The sequence below is a fragment of the Ceratotherium simum genome, chromosome 15, assembly GCF_057802395.1.
Source record: "Ceratotherium simum simum isolate JZ-2026a chromosome 15, ASM5780239v1, whole genome shotgun sequence".
In the NCBI taxonomy this organism is placed as follows: Eukaryota; Metazoa; Chordata; class Mammalia; order Perissodactyla; family Rhinocerotidae; genus Ceratotherium; species Ceratotherium simum.
The window spans coordinates 41,251,060-41,266,795 of record NC_141914.1 but is presented as its reverse complement, the minus strand read 5'-3'; the positions used below and the strand labels follow the sequence as shown (position 1 = coordinate 41,266,795).

General features: G+C 39.6%; 1 long non-coding RNA gene across 3 annotated transcripts in view; it reads left to right on the top strand.

Annotated features, from left to right (window-relative positions):
• The first annotated feature begins 476 nt into the window (after window positions 1–476).
• The window catches only part of LOC106800952 (uncharacterized), a 453,355-nt gene continuing 438,095 nt past the window's right edge, over window positions 477–15,736 (top strand). For all 3 annotated transcript variants that reach the window (XR_015554490.1, XR_015554489.1, XR_015554488.1), the window contains exon 1: window positions 477–597. This is a non-coding gene — a long non-coding RNA (uncharacterized LOC106800952). The remainder of the gene's footprint in view (window positions 598–15,736) is intronic.

Here is a 15,736-nt window from a genome sequence, read left to right as displayed (position 1 = left end):
GTCAGCTCTCTGAGGATTGCAGCTGGGTGGGGCTGGCCTCAGGCACAGGAGCACCCAATTGTATCAGGTTTTGGAAGGTGGAGCAAACCTCCTATGTGGGTCTTTGAGAAGTACAAGTCTTCTGCGGCTGAGAAGCCCTGCCGCCCCCAGATCCACACACACAGTCAACACAGTCCTGCCCGGTGTGAGTGCCCCGACCTCCCCAAGTGGACCCAGTCTCTCCACGGCGGGAGCCCCACACACTCTGCCACCACCCCACACTCTCCACCTGCTCCTTGTGCCCACCCTGCCCTGCTCAAGTCGGCTCAGTTGCCAGGCTGCAGAGAATCCAGTCACCAATCTATGCAGGCCCACAAGTTGCCTGAGGGCTTGTTGTTGGGTGGGGCCAGTCTCTAGGGTGGGCTGCCTGCCCTGGCTGAGCTGGATTAAATCGGTGCTCTAGCGGGTGGGGCAGACCCTGGGCTAGCAGGCCTCAGGGAGAACTCCAATGGTGTCTGTGTCAGCACGCCCACACCAGGCCACAACAATGGCCACCGCCAATGTCCCAGTCCCTGGAGAGGTCTCACCCCTCACCGAGATGCACTCAGGACCTATTAGGTGAGTCTCTTGTCACCAAAGCACTGTACACCTTTCTTTCTGGTGATTTTAGGGTGCTTCCTGAAACGGGTGAGTTTGTGCGCGGGCCCTTTAAGAGCCAGTTTTAGTTTCTTTGTGAACCGGGTTTTCTGGGGGTGCTCCCCAATGCTTTAGTAGCAGGCACAGTCAGATATTATGCCGCTGGTCTCGATTGTGCTGGGTCCACAAAATGCCCACAGCGGGGGCGCTCCCCGGCTCAGGGCCCCGCGTCTCCAGGGAGGCTGCGGACCTGTGAGCTGCTCCCGGTGGCCGTGAAGCTGGCGGCTTGTGAAGGCGGCGTTTTTCCTCTCCAGAAGGGAGTCTCTGCCTCTTCTACCCCAGTTAGGATTGTCCGTTGTTGCAGGAGTTCCTCTCATCCAGTTTTCAGTTCTGTCTCTGGGGTAATTTTTCCACGAGTAGTTGTAAATTGGCTGTGTCCAGGGGAGGAGGTGAGTTCCGAGTCTGCTTACGCCGCCATCTTGATTCCTCTCTGAATTGACTTTTAATTATGTAAAACATTTACATGGTTCCAAATTCAAAACTATATAACAAGATACATTAAATCAAATGTTTTCATCTCTGCTCTCTCCACATTTCCCCCATCCTATCCCATAGAAACCAGTTTTTATTAGTTTTTTGTTTATCCTTCCATTGTTTCTTCTTGAAAATATAAGCAAAACTGTATACTCACATTAATATTCCCCTTCTCCTTTCTCTACAAAAAAAAAAGAGCATACTACAAACATTGCTTTATTCCTTGCTTTTTTTTTTAACTTAACAATGTATTTTGGAGATCATTCCTTACGATGTAGGGACCTTGCTCATTTCTTTTTGCAGTTGCGTAGCACTCCACTGTGTGGTTATACTATAGTATATTCAGCCAGTCCCCTATTTATGGACATTTGGTTTCTTTTCAATCTTTTGCTATTATAAATAGTGCCATGATAAACACCTTTGTGCACAGAAATTTTATATTTTGCTTGTTTATCTTTGGGGTAGATTCCAAAAAGTGATTTGAGATAGATCCCAAAGGTTAAAGGCACAGGGAAATTCCCTTCCATATGTGATTGTACCATTCTGCATTCTTGCCAGCAATATAAGAGAGTGCTTGTTTCTCCTAGACTTGCCAATAGCATGTGTTCTCAAGCTTGATTTCAGAACAGACTCCTTTTAAAGGGAGAAAATTATTGGCGACTCCCAGTATTGACCTAAGTGATTTTTATTATTATATTACTTTAATGAGAAAACATAAAACTGTATATAAATTCTTTATGCTTATAAAGGATAAAACTATCTATAGTTTTATAAAAGTCAATAAAACTATAAAACAAAAGCAAATATACATTTTAACTATAGACTATAAACCCAATCCAATTTGTATTAAAAAAATTAATTTAATATAATGAATGATGTTATTTTATTGAAATGAAATGTCCACTTAAGAGTGTGAATATGTTATTGACTCTTGCAACATTCAGGTTCTTTTACATTGTGTGTGGATATGCTATATTGTGTGCCAGGTGTATTGGTCAAGATGCTTTTGAGGGCCAGCCCCATGGCTTAGCGGTTAAGTGCGCGCACTCCGCTGCTGGCGGCCCGGGTTCGGATCCCGGGCGCGCACCTACGCACCACTTCTCCGGCCATGCTGAGGCCGTGTCCCACATACAGCAACTAGAAGGATGTGCAGCTATGACATACAACTATCTACTGGAGCTTTGGGGGAAAAAATAAATACATAAAAATTAAAAAAAAAAAAAGATGCTTTTGATTACAGGGACAGAAACCCAACTAAAACTAAAATAGTGTGTATCCAACCCACAATTTATAAATGCAAATATAAACATAAATATAATATTAAAACAAATGTAAATATAAATCTATATGTGCAAGTGCAACACTTGTGCCCACAAGAGCTCTAGCTTAATTGAGTTTACTTGAAACCCAGTTTTCTGAACTCTCTCTTCTGTGTGGTAAGAAATCCAAGGTCTCTCTGAATATTTCTCATGATTCTTGAGACTGAAAGGATTCTCTTTTCCATACCTTACCTCAGTCTCCCCTCTCCTGTAATGTGGAATTAATTGGGGGTGGAGTTTAAAGACTCGCGAAATCTACTGTACTGCCTAGAAAGCTGAATCCCAGGAATTGAGAAAGAAACTTTGAGAAACTCTTAACTGTTTTGAAGGTGTGTAGATAAAACTTATGTGGGCACTTAGAAAAAAACTATCTTTTTTTAAAAACTATTTCTTTTTTAAAGTCAGTTGTCACCACTTCAGGATGCAATGGACAGAGATAAAAAGAAGGTTACTGGCTTTGCTTAGCTGCAGAAGTCATAGTAGAGGACTGAGAATATCTAGCTAATTCCACAAGTGCTTCTCGTGTCCCTGACCCTAGTCTACCTCTACCGGCCAAGGTTTTCTCATATATAGAGTGGTAGGTGGGCTATATCATCTCCACAAATCCTTGGCATCTTTACTAGTTTATAAAGACATGGCCTTTACTGCTGAAGGAATGAGAGAGTGAATTAATGGGGAGGTTAGCGTAGGATATCAGAGAAAATTTGTTTTCCTAAGAAATTTGACTTTTACCAAAGATACTTTTTCCCTCCCATAAGAACAGATGTGGTAAAATATGGAGAACCAGCTATGTGGCTGGTGTGAAGATATTAGAACCTTTATTTTAAAGTACCGAATCTCCTCTACCTAATGCTAGAGGGAGTTCTTATAGAAATGGAGGCACAGTAAAAAATGAACTGGAGTCAGTTGTTATAACAGTTTACTTAAAAAAAAAAACCCAGATAGTTGCATTGAAAAGGAACTCTGACTTTGATGACAGCTTTTATATTTTGAAAAAAAATTTTAAATGGGAGAAATTGCCACTCAGAGCACACAGACCATACTGAAATGACTGTGATAAGACTGAGGTGACTGAACTCAAGAATAGAGATATTGCTTTGCAAATGTGTCCCATGTTGGTGAAAAGTGTAAGATACTTCTAAATCCTGGAATAAGGTTGACTTTGTGAAGGACTCATTTTTATGTAAATGCTTGCATCTTCTTAATGTGCCAGAATTTTTGTTGGTCAATTTTATTAATGGTAATGGGACTTAGGTGTGCAATACCTTCTCTGTGTCATTGGGAGATGAGAATCCTTAGTATGCAAAGTCTCTGTTGAAATCAAAGGTGATTTGCATAAGATCCAAATTGGTCGCTTAATGCATAGTGAGGCTGGCACCCAGCGCATGCTAAAAAGCAACCTGAAAACCCCAAACACAAAATGGCTTTGTGTATTAGTGCTGCTCAGGAAAGTGCTAGCTATTAAATATTTTCATAGTATTAAATATCTTGATATTTAATCTTAAGCAAGATTTTAAAGATCACTTATCATCACATTGCAGTTGATATGTAAATTTTTAAAGCAATATTTCAAAAGGAAGCAAAATAATGCAACCGAACTGTTTATAAATGCTTCCATTTTATTTATTTTATTTTATTTACTTATTTTTTTGGTGAGGAAGGTTAGCCCTGAGCTAACATCCATTGCCAATCCTCTTCTTTTTCCTGAGGAAGATTGACCCTGAGCTAACAGCGGTCCCCATCTCCCTCTATTTTATATGTGGGACACCTGCCACAGCATAGCTTGATAAGTGGTGCGTAGGTCCGCACCCGGGACCTGAACCTGCAAACGCTGGGCTGCCAAAGTGGAGTGCGTGAACTCAACCACTATGCCACTGGGCGGCCCCTAAATGCTTCCATTTTAAAATAGTTTTGCGTCATATCAGAGTTAATTCCAACTCTCTCATACCAGTAAAATAATTATTTCATCAAATGGAATTGAATCTTAGTTTCTCAGTGTACACAAAGAAAATTCAAAAACAGAATCAGAAATTAAATTGGAGTGTAAGCAATGTGTTTTTAGTCAAAAATAATAATAACATATGGCTGATGTTTTCAAAGTTTGGTTTTTATTTTATTTTTAAATTTATTTTCATTTTAAAGCTTCAACAGAGTTTTCCAGCAGGTGTCACTGTAGGCAAATATAAAATGATAAATACATAGTTCATACAGCTTGCCACCAATGGTTCCTTGAGAAAAGAGCAGGTTTATGTTCAGACTTCTCAATTATTATTTCAGGTTTTGTTTTGTTTGTTGTTATTAATATCAGTCTCCTAGCATTATTTTCTGTTCCTGTTGGTGCATTCACAACTTAGAAACGCTACTCAGTTGAATGAACAGATGCAGCAGTATACACTGTGAAATGATGACATGACCAACAGCATCCATTTTGGGAGGTGGAATCTTTACCATTTTATAGGAGAGAATCCTGAAATCTTGAAAAGTCAAAACATAATATTTTAATTTTTAAGGCTTTTGGGGATCTTCCCTAATATTTTAATTAATAATTTCTGATTTCTGTGGTTTCTGTATAAGCTTTGTTACAAAAAACTAAAGATTCATCAGGAAGGAAAAGCTTTAAAAGTATTCAACAAAACGTCATTAGTCTGGGATAAGTGTGAGAAAAGGAAAGATAGTAATAATATTATTGGCTCATTGAAATTACGTTTTAGTAGTTGAGTTAGAACTGAATTCATTTTATTAAACCTGCAAAGAGCATCTCATTAGACCCCAGAGAAACCATTTCTGAGCATATTATCACAAGGAAATCCTGACAATCCATTATTTCTCTTTTCCCCCTCTGTTTAGTATGCACAGCATAGGGAAAGGGAAGCAGAGTGATAAGGTACTGGCAGGAGAATTTTTTAGGAGTTCTTTCAGCTGATTTCAGAGTTTTCCTGTTTCCTGGTAGCTACAAGCATCTCTGCATAGCTTTCAGAGTTTCTAAAGCAGTGTTTGGTCTGCCCTGTAGACTAGATTTGGTGGTTGACAATTTGACATGTGAAGGTAGAGTTTAAAAAGAAATGCACAAAACAGAAAGTGGTTTGGAGTACTTTCCTCACCTCATGCCGATGAAAAAGGCCCACATGATTGAAAAAGTTACAATTTATACAGTTCATTCTTAGGAAGACAAAGTTGTATTCTGTGCTTCCAAGCAGGTAAGCAAAAATATTACTTTCTCCATTTTATAATCAACTCACAAACTCTCAGGGAAATTGCTGGTTCCTGTGACTACAGTTCTCGAGCCCAAAATAGAATCCACATCTCCTGACTCACTTCTTTCCTCTAGAACACGTTGCCTAAAATAGGGTTGTTTTTTGGAATCCAAAAACATATTTTCCTTTTAATAATACTGCCAGAGTTGATGGAGGCCTGACTCTATACCTGGGCTGTGCTAAGCACTTCACATATGTTCTCCCAATTAGTTCTCTCCTTACTCCCCATTCCTAGGAGGTTGGTACTGTCATCTGCTGACACAGGTAGATTCAAAGAGCTCCAAGTGCACAAGATCCTGCAGCCAGGATGAAGGGGCCTGGATTTGGATCTTCTCAAGTCCAAAAGCCTTTGTCCTTAGCCATGACAGTTCCAAAGCAAAAGCAGCCTGTTATTTAGGAGAATAACAAAACTATCATTCGGAAGTCACACAAATAAGAACAATGCACTTTTTCCTATATTTTGTGGGCTTTAGGTTAGAGCCAGCCTCATCCTGTCTAAGGTGTTCAGAATCAGAGTGACCGGCTGTGTACAAAATAACGATCCCTTGATCCCCAACAATGTGTCTCTGATTTTGCTTATTGAGTAGAACCATATATCTATACATTTAAGGCAAGATTCTTACCAAATCAAAAGCTCTTCTGGGAAAAGAGAAAACTCAGTAACTACAAACTCTAAGCATCATAATCTCATAGCATATTGCCTTTTAAGCAAGTGTAGTGAAAATAGTAAAAGAACCTCAAAGAACTTAGAACTACTCACAGTTCAGTTTGCAACATGTTAGAGCATTTCCATTTGAGGCCTTCAAGACATTTGGACTGTAACTTCTGTAACTGTCACGTGATTAAGAGTTTACAGTGGATTTGAAGTCAGAGAATCATAGACTGAAATCCTGACTCATTTCCCTGAACCTCAGTTTTCTCATCTCTAAAATAGTGATAATAGCAAATAACAGCAAAAATGTATCCAGTAGTTATTATGTGCTAGGCACTGTTCTAAGTACTTTACAGACATATCTTGCCTTATCTTTCAACATCCCAGGGGGATAGGCACTATTTTATCCCCATTTTGCAGAGGAAAGAACTGAGGCTGAGAGGTTAAGTCTTTTGCCTGAGACCATGCAGCTAGTAAGTAATAGAAATGAGATTTCAATGAAGCTTTTGATACTTAATGGCTCTTAACTACCCCAGGAAAATGCTTTCTTACATGGTTATTATAAATATTAAAATAAAAATTTAAATGAGGCAACGTACGCAAGAATACACAATGCTTGACATATACTAGAAAGCTAATTTTTTTGGTTTTGAAACTAGAAAGGGGAGTCTGACAAACTCATCCCTAAGATTACAAGGGAAACTGAGAATCTGTGTTAAGGAAACCAGGAATCTATTTTAAGGAATCACTGGATATTTGGATTTTGTTTTCTCATTTTCCTATTAGTTCTTTAATCCTCACTTACTTGGCATGTTTCTATGGCTGATAATGACCAGCTCAACCACTGTTTCTGGAATCTGTTTTCCTGTCCACCTTCTTGTTTTTCCATAAAGGTACTGTCCTTCAAAATGGCCTATGGCCCTTGTTCCCCGTGGCCCAGGCCCCTGGTGGGTGAGGCTTGGTGCCTTTAGTTGCTACCTGGACCCAGTACTTATACACGAAGGTCAGTAGTTAATGCTTACGCTGGAAATAAAGTTATATTCAAGCATGCATGTGCGCACGCACACACACACACAGAGTTTGTAGTTAAAAATAGAATATACAAATTATACTAAAAATCATAAAAGTGAATTTGAAAGTTTATATAAAATATCAAATTTACTTTTTAATAGATAAATGTGATGTCAAAGGTAATATATGCTCATTGTAGAAAACTTGGAAAATATAGAAAGTATGTAGAGAGAAATCATAATATCAGCAAACAAAAATCACTACAGTTAATATTGTATTCTTTCTTTCTGAATATATTCTTCTACTTAATTAACCCCTGTGATTTTATATCCTTTTAAAATGTGCTTTATCTTTACATTAAAAATTTGTTATTGATTTACATTTTTAAAAAACATTTGAAGTCTCTTGTGATTCATAATGATGATACATGGCATGCTTGGCAATGGAGAAGTCACTGCTGAAAGTAATTTCTTTTCAGTTCAACAATGTGTTTCTTTCAGTATTTGAGTACAACAATTATCCAACTGTCTCTCCCAGATCGTATTAGACACGTCAGGAGGCTCTTGCAGCACCACTGAAGAGAGATGCTGAAGGCTGGAGCAAACTAGAGGCCGTGTGGACTGAGGGGAGGTGTTATGCTGGGCAGAGTGTGGAACTCCCACCCTTAGGGTCTTGCAAGATGGGGGTAGGGGGCTGATCATATAGTTATAGCCTGTCTGTTGGAGAACAAAAAGTATGAAGCAACAAAGCTCTATAAGAGTAATGTCTTAGTCTGTTCAGGCTGCTATAACAGAATACCATAGGCTGGATGGCTTATAAACAACAGAAATCTATTTCTCACAGTTCTGGAGGCTGGAAAGTCCAACATCAAGGTGCTGGCAGATTCAGTGTCTGGTGAGCGCCCACTTCATGGTTCACGGCCAGCTATCTTCTCGCTGTGTCCTTACACAGCAGAAGGTGGCAGGGAGCTCTCTGGGATCTCTTTATAAGTCACTAATCCCATTCATGTGGGCTCCAGCCTTATGACATAATCACCTCCCAAAGGCCCCACTTCCTAATACCACCACATTGGGGGTTAGGATTTCAACATATGAATTTTAGGGGACACAAACATTCAGTCTATAGCAGGTAGTTATCCTTTGAAACAGGAGGATACAATGAGCTCTAACTCAATGGAAGAGCTAAAGTAACAAACTGATGTCTTCTCTCTGATAAGTATTAGGAGGTTTTTAAAGGGTATAGATGTCAAGACTTGATGAGGCCTTGAAACACTTGGACAAAATAACAGAAAGATGTGGATATGCCTGGGTCTGTGGTTATTTGATGCTAGAATCTTAGATGTGAGAAGTTTAAGGCTTTCAGCTCAAAGTAAAATGGAAAACTGGAATTAGATTAAAATGGATTAATAATGGTTGAAGTTTAATAGGAAAGAATACTAAATTTAAATTTCTTTCAATTTTGCCCTGGTTATATATAATAATCTCCTGCTTTTGGTGCCCTCCAATCACCATTCCATACAGCACATGAAATAATCTTGTAAAAAAATAAATCAAATCCCATCACTCACCTGCTTAAAAGTTTTCCTAAATGGCTTCTTGAATGTGACTCCTAAGACCCTTCACTCATAATTTCCAGCCCCAGTGATCTTTTTGAACCTCTACTGGGCCGCTCCAACTCTAAGCCTGCCCTTCCCCCCCCAATCACTTGGTGGATATCAGTTCTCAGCTTGATGTCCCTGCATTCTGGACAAAGACAGACATAAGTCCTAAAGAGAATAGATGCACAGTGTTTATAGAAAAGAGAACAGGTTGTCCCAGATCTCCAGGTACTTGGAGTGATCTATGGCCAGGAAATTATTCATGATAATTAATACACACATATATAGGTGTATACACACACAGACACACGTGATATTATTTTCAAGAGCACAAAGGCATGATCTTTAGGATGGCTTGAAACAAAAATTAGATGAGAGTATCTGTGAGATTGAAGTAGTTTTGTGATTTTGTATGGGTGGCTAACCGAGGTTAAATCAGGAACAAACTTACATAGTTCTAAGATGACTAGAGAAGATGCTGGTAAGGAAGAAAAAGCAGTCACAGATTTTTGGGCAACATTTGCTGCGAGATTTTAATGTCAATCTAGGTAAGCATGACTCCTTTGAGAAAAATGCCTGAGGTGATATCTCATTTGTCCATACATTCCCTATGTGTCTTCCTTCATAATCCAAAAAGTGATGTAAAGTGGCTTTCTACATTTCCCAGAAGAACTGACTTTAAAGCATAAATTCTTTCATCTGAAGAAAAAATTGGGGAAGTTTGAAATTGAGAACTCCTTTTTAACCATTCTGAGAGCCCTGTGCTTTGAAGTGGATCTATCCATTCACCTTAATCTGTCCATCCATCCATCCATCCATCCATCCATCCATCCATCCATCCATCCTTGCATTCATACATGCATCCATCATTCACCCAACATTCATTAAACACTGCTGTACTAGGAATTGGGCATTCATTTATCCTTCCCCATTGCTGGAGGATAGGCTTAAACTATGAAACATCTCTAATTATAGAATGATCATCAAATTGAGAGTCAGAAGAACTGAGTTTGTCTTCGTCTCTCATTCTTACTCATTTTCCTGTTCTCTTTTCTTTTCTGAGCCCTGGGTACTCAGTTCCTCACCTTGTCTAGAAAGAAAAGTAGACCTCTGACACATGAGAGGCATCCACTCAGCTGTAAGTATAGTCCCCAATGGCTTTCAACATTTTATTAAATAAATTAATGAAAAAGCAAATTATTATATCCTGAGCTTTCAGGAATCCAAATTTGGGAATATGATAATAGCATACTTTCCGTATAAAATCAAAGTATAAACAGTTGAAATAACCTCTTCAGATGGGAACGATGGTAGATGTCAAGTGAGAAGTCCTATCATGATGACCTTTCTCCCCAGCTCAGACCATTTAACCCTTTCTTGCTAAGAGTCACCCAAGGCCACCTCTGGGTGCCTTCTCAACTCATTCCATCCCCTGCCACTTATCACACTTCATCTCAACCCTCAGTCCTCAGCCAGTTTTATCTCAGTCCTGAGCTCCAGAATACTCTCCCTTCTCATGGGCCTTCTCCTGTCATCCTCCTCTCTCCATGTTTATTCACTGGCTAAAAAACTCACACTCATATGGCAGCTTTCTATACAGCAGACTTCAAATTGAGGCCTCCACAAAATGAGGAAGGACAACATGACGTGGGCCAGTCAGGGGACTACCGTACTTCATGGTATAGGCTGACTCCTTGCTCTGGACATTCCTTTCCTTCCATCTGGATTTACACACTTGTTTCCAGTCTGTGTCTATAGGAAATAATCTACAAAACTAATTCCTCCTGAGGTGTGACCGATAGTAACCTAATCTTCCCCTGGGAAGTTACCCTTTCCAAGTAAACTCGTAGATAAACAATGCCCAAGTGCACTCTGTGGTAGAATTTTGGGTTCTGGAGCAGGCTGATGGGGGAGATCTGCTTGAGCTGTGGCTTTTCCTAGTAATCTCCAATCAAGAACAAGCAAAGGAGACTGGTTACATCTGGACCTGTGGAATGTTGGCTCCATTCATGCATTCATTCATTTATTACACTTGTATAGAGGTCCTATTATGCACCAATACTGCATTAAGTTTACAAAGAGGAGGAAAAACACCCTACCTCAAAGACTTAGGAGTCTAGTAAGTGTTTAGATGCACAAACAGATTATTATGACACAGCATGTTAAATGGATAGAGATACAGCGGAGAATATTGGAAGAGTATCTGACCTATGAATAGGGAGCATAAGGTTGGGTAGAGTGGATGATGGACAAAAAGGCGGGTAAGATCCTGAACCTACCCACACTTAACTTATGATAGGACCAGAGAGCTTCAGATCTGTCAGTGATCATAACAGGGTGCAGTCAGAAAAACAGAGCCCATGACAGGTAGTTCAGCAAAGGGAATTTGATAGGGGAAAGTAGTTCCAAAGGTGTTAGAAGAGCTGAAATATCAAACAGGGGACAGGAAGGCAATCCAGAAATTAGCAACAGCAGGAAGCTGCTAACACCCCCAGGACTGGAAGGACAAAGGATGGAGGTGTTACAAAGCCCAGAAGCCAGGACTACCTGGGACTTGTAGGAGCTGGGACCACAGAGGATACATAGCTACTGCCAAAGACACCCTGGAAGCAGAGAGATGGGGAGAAATTCCCTAGTCTGCTTTCTGTCTGCTCTTGAATCACTTGTCGCTCCTCCCATCAGCCAAACTAGCTGTTTGCCAGTTAGCAAGAGCCCCTGAGAATGGAGTTTGCAGGGATCAGCCCTTAGTGATACAGAGCAGAGCAGCAGATATGTGGGAAGGGGTCTGAGAACAAATAGACAAATTACCAGCACAGTCATCTTAGCTGTCCTTATCTTACCTACTAATTTACAGAGGACACCAGGGCTCAGAGCCATCATTTGCTGTTTTCCTATTCGTTTTTAGTAGAGTCAAGTCTGGAACCTGGGTGGGGAGAAAAGTAATGATTTAAGTAGGGTTTATGGAGGCATTATTATGTTCCAGGCCACATGTGAGGCTTCTCGCATATATTATGTCATTCAGTTCTTGTAACATCCCTATATGGTGACTTTCAGACTCCTAGTCCAATTTGTTCCCAAAGCCAAATAACCTAACATTAAAAAAAACTTAATGTCATCTTTGAGCCATAAAAGATTTATAGGAAAATCTTCAGGTGAAGGCTAAAGACTCTTGCGGTATTATTTAATATCTATTCCATGCATTAGCCTAGAATAGGCTTCATTCTGTACATTAGCTTTCTAATAGGATAAGCCTCAGTGATGCTAAAGGTGAGTGGATCCCAATGTGTGGCCTGGGAGCCTGTGGAGCCTGTACATGCATACTCATGCCTTCTCAACTGTAGACTTGGGGCTGTGCGCTGTCTTCTATGGCTATATTCTGCTACTTTTCAAATGTTTGTCATCGCTAATGTGGTGGGGGAAAATATGCATTTGTTTAAAATTATGACTAAATTCAGAGTAGCTTTTTGTGATTTTGCACATTCTCAAGTAATGGATAAAAAAATGTACAACTGCCATCATGTGATGGTCTGGGAAGATGGTTTAGAGTTGAAAATGGGCTCCTCATGCTTGGAAAGGTAGGAAAATCATCCTGTCAAGTATTACCAAGGGGAAGTAGAGTATTACAAGAAGAGCTAGACTAAATTAATGATAACTAGCATTCACCGAGTGTTCTGGTGCTTCACAGGTATTAAATCATTAATTCCCAGCAACCCCATAGTTGAGCCCTATTATTATTAAGTTCCCCATTTTACAGGTGAGGAAAGAGAAGCACTGAGGAACTAAGTAAGACCTAAGGTCTTTGAACTGATAAGTGAAAGAGCCAGTACTTAAACCCAGCCAATCTGATTTCAAAGTTCACATTTTAAACCACTGCTTATTCTGCTTTAAAAAAAAAAATATATATATATATATTAATTAAAATATGTTTTTTCTCTCTTGCCCTATTTTTGTTAGATCACATCAAGCTAAAAGTTAAAAACATTGTATTAGGAAGATGGTTAAGTACCCATAAAACCCACTGGCAGCAAACTATTAATATGCATTTTCAGGAATTTTACTTATATTTAAAAACACCATTTTAAGTTTGGCATTCTTTGTAGGTAATGATAAAATATACATATATATTTCTTCTCATTTTCAGACTCACAATAATTATGTAATTTCCTTCACTTAAGGTAGAGCAAACTGTTAATAAATTGAGTGGTTAGTGCTTAAAGCTGTTAAAAACCACTTCAAATAACATGACAATCTCATCTTTACGGTAATACCAGGTTGTTAATTAGCTGAACTACCCAAATACAGAGATCATAGTTAAAATGGTTTTGAGTGGGAGGTGATAATGATGTGCTGCCTGTTTTACAACATCCTCTGTGCTGTGCACTTCAACTCACGTTTTTTAAAATAAAAATTTCCAACACTAGTTAAAAGCTCCTTTTCTTAACAGTGAGATCCCTCTGAAAAATAAAGGTCTTGCTAATTAAATAGTTCTATAAACAAAGCATCTTGTATTAATGGGGAAATATGTAAGAATGAAGTGCTCAAGGTAGAGAACTTTTCTCTACTCTGGATACAGAAGAGGAAATGTCGCTCCTGTTGAACCTTTTGGAAATGCCAGTTTTAGAAAACAAAAATATCTTGATAGTTGAATATTTTAAAAAAAATATTTTTATTCGAAAAAAAGCAATTTTTATTTTTCAGTAGTGGCCACTCTTGCATAATTTTAAGCACAGTAAAAATCTCTCCAGTCTTAATGTCACTGCCCATTTCCAGAAAAGAACCCATGATCTCTTTGCTGGGGAGAAAGGATGGTTTCCACGTTCCCAATGGCAGTCTCTCTCATCAGGGCTGTGTCTTGAGCGGTCACATCAGGTCTGTTTTATTCCATAGCCAAACAGCGTTTGTTAAACAAACATTTCCTGGTATTTTCAGTGTTCCAGGCTTTGGGTAAGATTTGGGGGACACATTCATGAGTAAGAAATGGGCCCTGACCTGAAGAAGCTACCAGTCTAGGAGAGGAGTCTGATATGTAAATGGAAACTTACAGTGAATGTATTTATCACTGCAAGAGACGTCCTGTATAGCGGGATATATAGCTGTGGGACCAGAGGCAAAAACAATGATCTATGCCTTGGTTGGGGAGAGGAAGGGAAATAATGGAGTATTGCTGGCCAGGAGAAGTTTTGCAAAGGAATTAGCAGTTGAGCATCTGTAATGATGAGGAAGAATCTGTTAGAGAGTGTCAGGAAGAGCATTTCAGCCAGAAGGAAAGGCATAAAGTCTAAGAGGGGGGCTGAGGAATTGGACAGGCTAGAATTTGAGTTCTCTGCTGTGCCATCTGAACAAGCTACTTATCCTCTCAGAATTAAATGGGGATAGTAATCCCCACCTTGCAGAATTGCTGAGAGGATTAACGATAATGTATATAATATCCCTAGCCCAATGTCAAGCACAGATCTTCTCATGGAAGGCTCCTCTTTGTTCAGGTCATTCACGTACAGCTTTAATGGTACCTCCTGACCACCCTTGCTAGAGTTACCTGTTACCCCTGCCAGGTTCTTTATTTATTTGCTTACATAAAGATTACCAATCACTCCCTGCTGGAATGGGTCTGAGGGCGGGGATTTGTCTTGTTCGCTACTATATCTCCAGCCCCTGAACAGTGCCTGTCACACAGTAGATGCTTAATAAATATTACTATTATCACTAATGTTATAAAGCGTGAAAGTACATGGTGACTTGTAGACATTGTGTGGCTGTAGATCAGGACTCATTGATGGGAGGAGATGAAGCTACAGGCACACTCAAGGTTTTAGCTGTAAGTTGCTAAAGGGTCTGGATTTTATGTGGCAGGTGTTTCAGTAGAGCTTTGGATAGTTCACCTTGTCAGTAGGCACTGGGAGCAGAAAGTCAGCAGGTTCTTGTTGTTGTGCTTTAAGAGATGATAAAGCCTCACCTACTCTGATTTTAAGGAAATTCTCCCAATTTGTCTTCTCTATTTTTATATCTTAAGGCACTGAAATCCTGTATATTGGGAAGGAGTCACACAGACTTTCTATTCCAGCGAAACATCATTCACCTTCTCTATCAAGAAAGTAGGATCTTTATTGTTTAGATAAGCAGATCATTGCAAAGTTAATTGTTTCATGTAGGATCAGAGAGTATTGGAGGTGGACCCACGCTTAATTTTGTGAGGAAAGAACACAGTCTACACAGATGGCTGTAGCGCCACTGATTCTCCAGACTATGTTCCTTCCACAGTGCTTCACTGTCTTCCCTCATGTTTTCTCTGCTTGTCTCCCCTACTTGGACCTTCTGGTGGAGCTGTCACTCACAAACTTGTTGTCTTGGACACAGTGATTGGTTCAGGGATGGGCACCTGACCCAAGCAGGGCCAGTTAGAGCCATCCCTGGAGTGGATTTATGGATGCCTGAAGAATTACTTAGGTGTTTCAGATTAAGTGTCATTTATTAAATGAATGGATTGAATAGGCCATATTTATGTTCTATCAAGTAGAATTGCCGTATAGTAACTCAAGAAATAGGAATTTCCCAATTTTATGATATAATACCTTCCTAAAAACCCTGGCGTATTGTAGAACAGACTAAACATAAGCTGTTTAGTTATTTGCTGGATGATGTTAAGTAGCAAATGGGATGGTAAAGGCACCAAAATAGTAAAATATGTTTGTTTGGCAACACCAAGTGAATAGAGCCAAGAAATGACACCCTACCTTTCGAGTTTGTTTCAACCAGA